The sequence below is a fragment of the Cavia porcellus genome, unplaced genomic scaffold (assembly GCF_034190915.1).
Source record: "Cavia porcellus strain 051 isolate PalLab524CR breed Dunkin Hartley unplaced genomic scaffold, mCavPor4.1 scaffold_1, whole genome shotgun sequence".
Lineage (NCBI taxonomy): Eukaryota > Metazoa > Chordata > Mammalia > Rodentia > Caviidae > Cavia > Cavia porcellus.
In genome coordinates this window covers 107,426,889-107,439,013 of record NW_026947484.1, presented here as the reverse complement: position 1 = coordinate 107,439,013, position 12,125 = coordinate 107,426,889, and the positions used below count along the sequence as shown (strand labels likewise).

Genomic DNA, 12,125 nt, shown 5'->3' with positions numbered 1-12,125 from the left:
GACCTGTCAACTACAAGATCCCAGCATAGCCAAGTAATTCTCAGGACGCAGCATCGGGAACTTCTCAAAGGCTTCTCCAGGAGAGGTGGACAGCATAGACAATATCTGACGCCTTGGCACGGCACGGTGAGTTCCCACGATGGCCAGGTGCTACCTTTCTCAGACTCAATGTGTACTTTTATTGTGTGTGTGTGTGTGTGTGTGTGTGTGTGTGTGTGTGTGTGTTCCTTTTTTTAAAAAATCATGTTTTATTTTTGTTTTTATTTTTCTTCTGTTCTGTCCAAGTTCATTCTGCTGAGAAAACTTGGGTATTTACCCCTCACTTTTCAAATAGACTTTTAACACGACTTTTGGCTTGTCTCAGCTAATTCTGTTTTTGATGCAAAAAGAACTTAGAATACTTTTGACTGGTGAGCCATTCCTAAAGAAACTACCCAATAATAGTAGCAGATGCCCATAACTCCAGCATTTAGAAGGCTGAATCAGGGGGATCTCCATGAGTCTGAGGCCAGCTCAGGCTACATCGTGAGTTAAAGGATAATCTGGGATACATATTGACATCCTGTTTCAAAAAATAAAAACAGGAAAAAATTAAATAAAAAAGCTGAGGATGCATCTCAGTAGGTAGGACTTGGGTTCAATGTCCTGTACCATCCATAGAAAGAAAAAAAGTTGCACCCAGTGAATTGTGGTATTCTTTGTCCTTGGAGAAGCCAGAGCAGCCTTTTTTTTTTTTTTTTTTTTTTTTGCGGTATCGGGGATCAAACTCATGACCTCACACTTGCCAGGCAGGCGCTTATGCCGCTGAGCTTTAGCAAGCAGGCAGTCATGAGTTCGATCCCTGGTACCGATAAAAAATGAAAAAGACCAAAAAAAAAAAAAGTAACTCCCCGGCCAGAGCAGCCTGTTTTGCTGTGTCTGGAACATACTTACCGCACTGCCCATCCAGTCCGTGATCAGTTCCCAGATGCTGAATGAAGGATGAGAAATGACACATTTTGTCTCATGGCAGGCAGGTGACAGAACCATGTCCCCTCCCCATAAGGGTCCTATCAGAGTCAATGCTCCATGTGACAGGTGGGCCCAGCTTCCAACCCATCCCTTCTAGAGGAAATGGAGAATTTCCCCCACACAGAGCAGGGCATGCAGAGGTGACAGGGCCCTGTCCCAGGCTGGGGGCTCATCCAGAGTCAGGGAGCAGAGAAGAAGAGGTAGGAAAGACCCGAGCAGGCTGTCCCCCACTCTCTTCTGCTCTGCGCTGCGTCCTGGGAGATGGCTGTGGCTACTGCTCCCATGCTATCTCACTCTGGTCACAAGAGGTTTCCCTGCATTGCCAGAGAAAGCCAGATTGGTGTCAAGTCGATGATGACACATTGTGTTAAGGATCAAGAGAGGCAGCCATAAACGGCAGGAGCAAAGGTCCAGAAGTCAGTACTGCAGCCAGAGAGGCGAGTTTCACACAGACCAGGGCCCTGAGGTCAGAGCCAGAGCCCGGCCTGCTGTGAAGGAAGCTGAGGTGATGGAGAAGGGCTGGAGCAAGACGGGGAGCTGCCGGTTCCTCTTCCCTGCTCGCAGTTTCCCTGGCTCCATGCCTGGCCTAGGCTTGCCTCCTTACTACACAGCCGAGCACCAGCCAGCCTAAGCCTCTCTCTGGAGACACAGCTCTGTCTCCTGGGGCAGCCCCAGCCCACCTTGGCTCTCGGATCAACCCCAGGGCAACCTCACTGATGCATCCAGGAGTCTCACTCGGCGGCGCCTGGCAATCACTTATAGCCTGGTCCTGTTCACAGGCCAGCCCCATGGTGGACCTTGTGCACACTCAAGGGTGCAGCCCCCTGGCTCTGAACCACTCCTTGAGAAGTTTAGTGTGAACCAGTATCAAACACACAAGCCTGGCATTGGGGTGCAGGCCTGTAATACTAGCACCCCAGATGCTGAGGCAAGATGATTTGAGAGTTCCAGGAAAGCCTGGGCTACACAGCAAGACCTACCAAAAAAAAAAAAAAAAGAATTGAAAGAAGGTCATAGAACAGGTCCAGTTCAGTTTATTTCTCAGTAATCTCCTTTTCCACCACCCATCCCTCTCGGGGTGATAGGAAGGTCACTGTGACAAAGGGGACTCCCACCTCCTTGTGTGGGCCATAGCAAAGGTGAAGACAGGTGAAGGAGAAGGAAGGTAAGGCTGAGGGTGAAGGAGTCTTCTCAGGACGGAGGCAGGGGTGGAGGGACTCTCTTGGGCAAAGGCCTCTTCCAAATTTGGCCTTGAGGTAGCAATCAGGGAAGAGAGAAGCAGCAAGTGCCCTGTGCTAGACTAAGAACAGGTACTCTAGCTGGGTGTGGTGTCATGCTCTGGGAGGCTGAGGCAGGAGGATTGCAAGTGCAAGCCTAGCTTAGGCCAATTTAAGAAGCTCTTGTCTCAAAATTTTAAAAAAAGCGAGGGAGTGTAGCTCAGTACCTAGACTCCATCACTAGTACTGCAAAATAAATACATAACAATGATGATGATAACATTAACATTAACAACGATCACAATAATAATAGGTCAGCCTGTGGTAATATTGAACAGCACCCAGGGGAAAGAAGGGTCATAAGGGGATCCTTTCAATTTATGGCACCGAAGTCTCCTTCCCTAAACTGCCGCCTCTTCTGGCTTCTCACCCCATGTTATTGGGATTTTCTTTGAAATCCTAAAGTCATCTTCATTGTTTTTTAGCCTTCTTCTAGAATAGTAAAGGACTTTAGACATCATTTTACCCACCCCCTCATTTTACATGTAAAGAAATTACAGCTACAAAACGAAAAAGAAAGAAAGTTACAGTTCAGGGAATGATTGGGATTTACCTTGGGTTTCTTGGGTTTGGAGGAGAGAGCATTGGACCTCAGCCTGTCACAGGCAGGGAGCCCTGGCCTCTCAGCCCACAAATGGCCTCTGCACACAATCTTGTGCCTCTCTTCCCCACCCCAGCTAAGTTCTCCTTCCTCCATGGAATACAGTGACAGTGACCAGCGCAGAGGTGTGACATGTGCCCAGGACATCCATTGATATCCATCTTCTTCCCACCCCTCATCTCCTCTTCGTTCCTCAAGGGCCACAAACTTCTCTTTTCAGACGCCTGCATGGCCCCTGGCACCACCTGTCTGTCCCTTGCAACTGCATTCAGCATGCAGTCATCTTGGTGTCACTGTCCCAGGCTGCATCTGAAGGTTCTCAGCTTTCAATCTCTGGAGTATGAATCCCTCAGAGCAGTGGCCTCTCACATTATGGTTCCTGGCAGGGCTGGCCAGCCAGAGTGTTTGGTAAAATTGTAGCCACGGGCTGTGCAGCAGAAGCTAGGTGATGTCTAGCAATGTCCTATGGGCCACTGTCAGAGAGAGCCTGGGACACAGACTCCACAGCAATGTCCAATTAAGGGCTGAGGAGGTTCCCAAAGGTAGCAGAAAGAGGGCTGGGGATTTAGCTCAGTGGCATACGCACCTGCCTGGCAAGGTAGCTCATGAGTTTGATACCTGGTACTAAAACAAAAGGTAGGAGGACGAGCTGGAGCATCAGCCCAGGACCTCGTTCCAGAGGAAGAGGAAAGAAGCCAGAAAAGACGAAGTCAGAAACCAGACGTGTGGGAGGGGAGGCTGAGACAGGAGACCTTGCTGGCCTCACCCCAGGCACAGGCCCCCGGAAACTCCTGTTCCCTGGAGCTGAACAGACTTCTCGGCTCTGGTGGCCTCCTGCTCAGGCCAAGCTGTCTGCCCCATTCCAAGTTTACCTGGCTGACTCTGGGCACCTAATTGGCTCAATTCTCTCTCTTCACACCTGTGTGACTGCAGTAGCCCAGGTGGTTGAACAGTTCCTCTGCGCCCAGGGATCTGTCCTGCCGACTGCTGCTTCAGGCCTCACTTGCTGTCCCTCGCCGGGCCTGGAACCACAGACAGGTGCCCTGGTGGAGAGATGTCAGTGTCCCTTGTGTTTTGCAAGCATTTATGCCCAGTGACACCTATTGCCCTCTTGCTTCAGGTCTTGTCCTGGAAAACCTCCATTGCAGAGTCCGAGAAATACTATGGTCAGAACTACCAAGCACACGATCACACAGGTGTTTGGCTTTTTGTTTATTTTTTTCTTTGTACAAAAATACATTTTGGACCCAGTGTAGAGGTACTCAGAATTTTCACACTGAACTACAATCCCAGCCTTTTATTGTTTTTAAGACAGAGCCTCACTAAATTATTAAAACTGATCAGTGTGGGCTTGAATTTGCAATCTCCTGCTTCAGCCTCCCAAAATGCTGGGATTACAGGTGTGTGCCACTGAGCCTGGCTGGTATCTTAGTTTTGTTACTGGATGGAAGGTCCTGTGGGGCTTCTTCCCACAGGTGTCCTGAGCAAATGGAAAAGGCAGCGAAGGTGAAGGTGTGCATTTACTGAAGGCCAAAAGAGGCTCCCCGTCAAGGCAAGGGCAGGCCTGTGAAAAGGCTCACAACGGCCCCAGGATAAGGGAAAGCTGTCACTCAGATCCAAAATTCCCAGGTTGGCTTCCCGCCTCATGCAAATAAGGCATTGTGGCGTTTGTCTTTTCAAAAACTCATTTGGCCCTGATTGATATTTTGGAATTTTTTCTTTTCTTTTCTTTTCTTTTCTTTCTTTCTTTCTTTCTTTCTTTCTTTCTTTCTTTCTTTCTCTTTCTTTTTTTTTGCTTGCTTTGAAATAAAATGAACTTGAAAAAGATTTATTTGGCACCATATCAGGTATCAACTGTCCAATGGAAAAACTTGGGGCTGGGAATTTAGCTCAGTGGCATAAGCACCTGCCTTGCAAGCAGGTGGTCGTGATTCAATCCCCAGTACTGATAAAAATGAAAATGAAAAAAACAAAACAAACAAACAAAAAAACTTACTTGGTTTCCTGTCAGATGTAAATGAAGGACTGTGAACAGTGACTTTTGATTGGTTGTGTCCAGATGAAAATCAAGGATTGAAAAGAGTATATATTTTTGGTTGTTGTTGCATTTGTTTGTTTTGTTTTGTCTTTTGTTTTGTCTTTTTCATTTTTATCGGTACCAGGGATCAAACTCACGACTGCACACTTGCAAGGCAGGTGCTTATGCCGCTGAGCTAAATCCCCAGCCCTTGTTTTGTCTTTTTGAAACAAGGTCTCACTATGTAGTTCAGGCTGGCTTTGAATTTATTATGTACCTCCAGGCTGGCCTCGAACTCTCAGTGATCCTCCTGTCTCAGCCTCGTGAGTGCTGGAATCACAGGCATGAGCCACCACATCCAGCTTCTGTTGTGGTTTTAACCTGTAACCAGCATTCCAGCTGGCAAGTGACATTTGCTGTTGGAGTGACCACCAGGCTTCCCGGGGTAGGAAGGCCTGTGAAGGAGCACAGGCCATGCCCTCATCACACAAGATGGCCCAGGAGGTCTTGGGATGCCCCAGGCTTCAGGACTGTGACAGAGGACTCCCAGGCCCCCATCAGGGTTTTCCAGTGCTGTAAGCATAGAAAAATCTGGGAGGACAAACTGCCACATGCAGACCTTATTTCCCTATTGCTGGGTGCAAACTGGACCCATGCAGTGTTCCTTTGTTCTTTATTTAGGAGCAACTACACTGAGCACTGAACATAGGCAGCAGACTGCCTGGCCTGGCCTTCTATGTGCAGGGGATCAGGACCCTGCACTGGAGGCTCATGGCACTTAATCAACACAGGGCTCATAAAACTGCCTCCTGAAGGGAGCCTTCCTGCCCTAAGTCCCCACAAACACTGAGCGATGTTGTCCTTCAAGAGTCAAGAGATTTGATGCTAAAGTGCCACAGGGATGAGCGGCTGTCTGCTCACAGGCTGAGGAGGGAACCAGAGAATGGTCAACAGCCAGAGAATGGCCCTGGGCTTAACTGACCTCCAGCCATCCCCCTCCACTCCCTGTCTGGGCCGGGAGGCCCTCAATGGCTCTGCCACTCTGTGAGGCCAGGAACCTGTCATCACCCACTGATCCAGTCCCACCCCAGCTCACAGCCCAGATTACCGGGATCTAAACAAGGAGATGGCAGGTCACTGCCTGCCGGGCTGATGGTTGGGAATAGGTGTGGCTTGCAGTCTGAGCAGGTCCCAGGCAGAATTCTGGAGCGATTAGGAGAATGTTCCCAACCCAGCTTCCATCTACTGGGAGGGCTGGGCACTGACACCAGGCAGAAAGAGCGCAGTGAGCCTTTATTGACAGCAAAGTGACTAACAAAGACCTTGGGGGCAGACCTTCATAAAAGCAGCTGAGGGCCAGGGATTTAGCTCAGCAGCATAAGCGCCTGGCAAGTGCAAGTTGTGAGTTCAATCCCACATTTTTTTTTTTTTTTTTTTTTTTTTGTCTTTTTCCTTGTTTTATCGGTACCGGGGATCGAACTCACGACTGCCTGCTTGCAAGGCAGGCGCTTATGCCGCTGAGCTAAATCCCCAGCCCCCCCCCCAAAAAAGAACATTTTAAAAAGGGTTGGGGATGTAGTTCAGAGCAAAGGCCTGTTCCATTTCCAGTACAAATAATAACAAGAGTAAAAAAAACCTAAATTCTTTGTGGTATAGGAGGTCAATTCGGGGCTTCTTGCATGCTAGTCAAATGCTTTAGCATCATTTTTTCTGTCTTTTTTTCTCTCTGTCTCTGTCTCTTTCTCCTTGCTCTTTCTTCTTCTTCTTAAGGCAGTGTCTTGCTATGTACTCCAGGGTGGCCTTAAACTTGTTTATGTATCTCATGCGGGCCTTGAACTCATGGTGATCCTCTTGCCTCAACTTTTCAAGTGCTGGGATTACAGGTGTGCACCACTGCGCCCCACTATGGTGACCCTCTTGCTTCAGCCTACTGAGTGCTGGGTAACAGGTGTGCACTCTGGGGTTTTGGTTTTTTTTTTAAAGACAGGTTTGCTCTGTTGCCCAGGCTGGCCTTAAAACTCTGGTCTCAAATGATCCCATTTTCCTGTCTAAGCCTCCCAAGCAGCTAGGACTATAGACATGTGCACAGCTCCAGAAGTAACTAATACCTTGACCTAGCAGCCCCTCGAGCATGGTCTGGCCTGTGCCTCCTCCCATCACCGTCACTGTCCTTTCACCTGGCACTAGCCACACTGCCCCATTCTGCTACTTGTGGACTGTCAAAAACCCAGGCCAACCTCAGGTCCTTGGCTGCATGCTTCCCTGACTGGAAAGCTGGTTTCTGTGACAGTCAGCTGGCTGCCTTCCTCTGGCCACTCAGGTGTCAGTGCAAATGTCACTGCTGACACCGGTCCCCAACACCCCTATCCCAGTAGCCTCTTTCTCCCCTGCACAGTCCCAGTTTACTTTATCCCCCTACCCAGGGGGCGACTTGCCACTGCTGAGGTCACTCTGCTGTTTCAGTCTTCACAGCTCTCTTCACATCAGGAACCTCGCCAGCAGAATCCCTGCCCTGGCTGGGGCCTGGCTCACACAAAGCACTTGGCAGACACCTGAGAGGACAGAGGGACACTTCCCTTCCCCAACTCGGAGTTGCTCCAGGTGGCCACTCAGCCAACTGGGAGGCCACAGCCCTGTGTGACCAATGGTAAATGGGGACACCATCTTATTAATCCAGTTCTGGCCATTTGGGGTGATTGTCACAGAGGTTACTACACAGCTTCCTGGACTGTCCGAGGGGACAGTAGTCTGACCTCCCTTGAGCTTAACTTCCTGTTTACTAAAGACAATAAACATTCCTGGCAGGGCGCTGCAGGTTGTGGACCAGGATTGTGTCTTTGTTGTTATTTTGGATTCTGGGCATCAAACCCAGGCACATGCTCTGCCACTGAGTTCTTTTCTTTAGACAAAATATCATTAAGTTGCACGAAGAGGTCTCCAACTTCTGGGTTCAAGTTGTCTCCAGACTGAGGAGGTCCAGAGGTGAGAGAAAGATCCTAAACAGAGTGTTGGCACTTGTGCTGAATTGTGTTTAGGGGCGGAGGAAGTGGAATTTGCACTGACAGTGACAGGGCCTGAGTCTGTGTTTCCAGGCTCACCGTGTTTTCCAGAGGTCTACAAGTTTTTTTTTTGAGTTTCCTCAAAGGGACAAAGGCTTGAGCAACTTCCTTTTGTCCTGAAGCTGCGTTTTTCTTTCTTTTTTTTTTGTGAAGGGGACCACAAGCACCTGAGGGAGAGGGCCTGGCTCTTGGCAGTGATGCCCACAGCACTGAGTGAGCCTGAGTCATCCCCTGAAATCTGTCTGACCCAACAATGGTCCTGTGCAGGAGCTAATGTTGCTGTCTCCATTTGACAGATGAAGAAACTGAGGCACAGAGGGATTAAGGACCTGGCTCTGGATCACAAGGTGCCAGAGAGGAGACAGTAGTTAGACTGTGCTGTAAGCACGATTAGAACAGTCAGTGTGCCCCTGACCCCAGGACTTTAGCCCTGCACTGGGATACAGCCCTGTGGTAGGGCACCTGCCTAGCACTGAAAGGCATTAGGTTCTGTCCCAAGCACTGTTAAAGACTCAGCCTTTACCAGAGTGTGGTGGCGGCTACATGGGAGGCTGAAGCTAGGGGACTGCTTGAGCCCAAGAGTTTCAAACCAGTTGGAACAAGATAGAGAAACCTTTTTTAAAAAAGTCTATGTCTTGATACATAACTATTAGTCATAATAAAAACCAGCTATTACTTGATGGTGCATGCCTCTAGTCCCAGCACTTCAGGATTATTAATTGGAGCCTAGCCTAGGAAACTTACTGACTAAATGAAACCCTGTCTCAAAAAATTTTTTTTCAAAATTCAAAATAAAGGAAATAAAAAAACTAAAAATAAAGGAAAAATTTTTTTCTTGAGACAGTGACTGAACAAGACCCTGTCTCAAAATTAAAAATAAAGGAAATTTAAAATTTAAAAATAAAGGAAGCAAATATATATATTAGTATTTTATACATATATATATATATATATATATATATATATATGAGAGAGAGAGAGAGAGAGAGAGAGAGAGAGTGACTGTCATGGTTTATGTCAGTGGCCCCCAGGCCTCATGCGTTTGCATTGTGCATTTGTGATTGGTTCATTGTCCAGAGCTTGGATTGATGGTGTCAGTGCTACCCCCACCTAGGGGTGGAGCCAGCATCTAATGTAATGGCAGGAAGAAGGTGTGTGTCTCTCTTTTGCCCATTTTCACCTTGCTGTTTGCAGCTGCTGTGAAACTTCGGTCTCGCCATGCCACCTTGCCTTCGAGCCAACTAGGTATAGAATAAAACCTCCAAAAACTGTAAGAAATAAATCTTCCCTTTCCCAGCTTTGGGCATCAGATATTTTGTCTCAGTGACCAGTAAAAATAACTAAGATAGTGACTACATGAGACCCTGTCTCAAAATTAAAATAAAGGAAATTTAAAAATTAAAAATAAAGGAAAAATATGTATATGAGATTTAAAATATTTAAAAATAAAAATAAGCCTGGCATGGTAGTACACATCTATGATCCCAGCACTTGGGAAACAGGCAGGAGTATCACCACGAGTTTGAGGCCAACCTTGGCTACACAGTGAGTTTAAGGCCAGCATGAACTGTACAGTAAATCCTAGCTCAAAAAACCAAGCCAGGCCTCCTGGTGCTTACCACAGTGTCTTACACTGACTGTAGAGAGAAAAAGGAAGAGGAAGAATAAACCCACTCCATCTACACCTTAGTCCAGGTCTTGTGCCCTGTCTGTACTGTGAATAGAGAAAGATGGGAAAAGAAAAGAGAAGAACTCCAAACCAGAGCAAAATGAAGAAGAAAAGCTAAGTAACACGCTAAGGGCTTCTGTACCTGACTGTCTGCAATGCTCCTTGTCACTAGGCAGGGAAGTGACTAACCTGGGTTCACAGCAGTGGATGTGCTTTGTGGTCCATGGCTAGGAACAATCCCACGAGCTGTTCTTGCTTTTCTGGATCAAGATTTCCTTGAAAAACTGATGGAAGCTAGAGACACTCTCTCTGGAAAACTTTGCACACACAGGTACATCGCTGTGTATGCACGGGAAGCCCACAGGTTACCAGGCAGGCACTAGCGTGGAAGACTCCTGGGGCCAGGCCTTGTAGGACATCTAATTGGAACCAAGGGAGAACCTTTGGGTTCCAGCAGTTCCATTTACTGAGACAGTGGAAACAAAGTTCCATGTTCATGCCGTCTGAGAAAAATACAGCAAACCATCAGGTTCCATCCTCGGAGCAAGGCCACAGCCAGCTTCTCCCACCACCACACAGCTCAGATCCCACCCAGAAGCCACTGCAGTTGGTCTCTATTCCCACTCTGCATCTCCCTCTTCCTGCAGCTCCTATTCCCCCAGGGGTTTGATCACACCCTACACCCACAATGAATGCTCCAAACCTTACTTCATGCCTGGTGAAGCTTTCAATGATCCCGTGTGGCAGGAGAAAAACAGTGGCACACATTTTAAACTGCACTACCCCCATGGCTAACAGAGTTGTGGTACTGGGGACTGAACACAGGACCTTCCCACTGAGCTACATCCTCATCCTTCTTTTATTTTACATTTTGAGATAGGGTCTTAGGGGCTGGGGGTTTAGTGGCATAAGTACCTGCCTGGCAAGTGCAAGGTCGTGAGTTCAATCCCCGGTACCGCAAAAACAAAAACAAAAACAAACAAACAAAAAAGGGTCTTAGTAAGTCATTAAATTGCCCTTCAGCCTCCCACAGTGTACAGGATTACGCAACCCCCATGCCTGCCTCTGTCAGGCTCTTGCCCCCTTTGTTCATACTGATTTATACAGAGGCTGCCGAGAATGGTCCTGGGCTGACCTCTAGAGTGTTGCCATTCAACAGTAAGTAGGGTTCTGAAGAGGGATGCTTAATAAGGACAGCAGAGAGCAGTCTAGAATATTTCAACCTGGGAATTTCAGCTATGTCTCCCTAAGAAAAGGACATTTAGAGTTGAGTCTTAAGGGATGACATCTTAGTGAGGGATGCTTTAGCCACACAAACAACAGAAAACTTAATAGTAAAACTACATGGGTGGGTTGGGAACTTAGCTTAGCGGCATAAGCACCTGCCCAGCAGGTGCCAAGTCATGAGTTCAATCTTTGGTACCAAAAAAAAAGGAAAACTAAAAAAAAAAAAAAACCCCACATGGGTGGTTTTTCCTCATGAGGCCTATAAACAAAGGATCTGAAGGTCATTAAGTGGCTCAAAGACATCAAGAGCAGAGCTGTAATCCCAGTACTTGGGAGGCTGAGGCAGGAGAATCACCAGGAGTTCCAGGTCAGCCTGGGCTACACATAAGTGAGTTCAAGGCCAGCCTCCACTAGAAACCACACACACACACACACTCACACACACACACACACACACACACTCACACACACACACACACACACAGGACTGCTACAGATTCAAGTGTGACTCCCTTTTCTAACATCTCCCTCAAGTGAAAAGATGATAGCTGCGTATGATGACACAGTATCATACCCAGTATGAATCTGGCTACTCATGACACCCAGGTTTGGAGGACTGCAGTCTTGAGATCTCCTCAATTTTTTTCTTTTTTTTTATTGTCTTTTTTGAGACAGGGTATTACTATGTAGTTAGGGTTGGCCTCCACCTCATGGTGACCCTTCTGCCTCAGCCTGAGTGCTGAAATTACAGCTTATGCACCACAATGGCTGGCACATATTATTAAATTTGCACACCAAGCGTGAAAAAGGATGGCAAAGAGAAGTGGAGGAGCGATGCCTTTCCCGAAGACTGCACAGGCCTGGATTTGTTGGTCTGGAACATGCTGAGCTGCAACTGGGGCCCAGTGGGCAAAAGGTATGGGAGGGCTCGGGACCCGGAGAGCACCGCTCCACCATGGATGTGCAGCGACTGCCTGCCAGTTACAGAGTGACCAAGGGGACCCCGGCCCTGAGCCTGACCTAAGACAACTCCTGACTGCTGTCTTCAGTTGTTTCAAAAAATATTGAGGGGCTGGGGATTTAGCTCAGCGGCATAAGCTCCTGCCTTACAAGCAGGCAGTCGTGAGTTCGATCCCTGGTACCGATAAAAAACGAAAAAGAAAAAAAAAATATATTGAAAAGTTTTCTGTAGAGGAAGACAGCATTGTCTGGGCCTCAAAGGATTCCTATAAATAATTTTTTAGAAACCCTGTCTAGGCCCAGG

At 47.7% G+C, this 12,125-nt stretch overlaps 1 non-coding gene across 1 annotated transcript; it reads left to right on the top strand.

The window, feature by feature from the left end:
- The first annotated feature begins 9,567 nt into the window (after window positions 1–9,567).
- LOC111754356 (small nucleolar RNA SNORA51) lies at window positions 9,568–9,699 on the top strand. Its single transcript, XR_002789056.1, has one exon. It is a non-coding gene; the product is annotated as a small nucleolar RNA SNORA51 (small nucleolar RNA).
- Window positions 9,700–12,125: the final 2,426 nt, after the last annotated feature.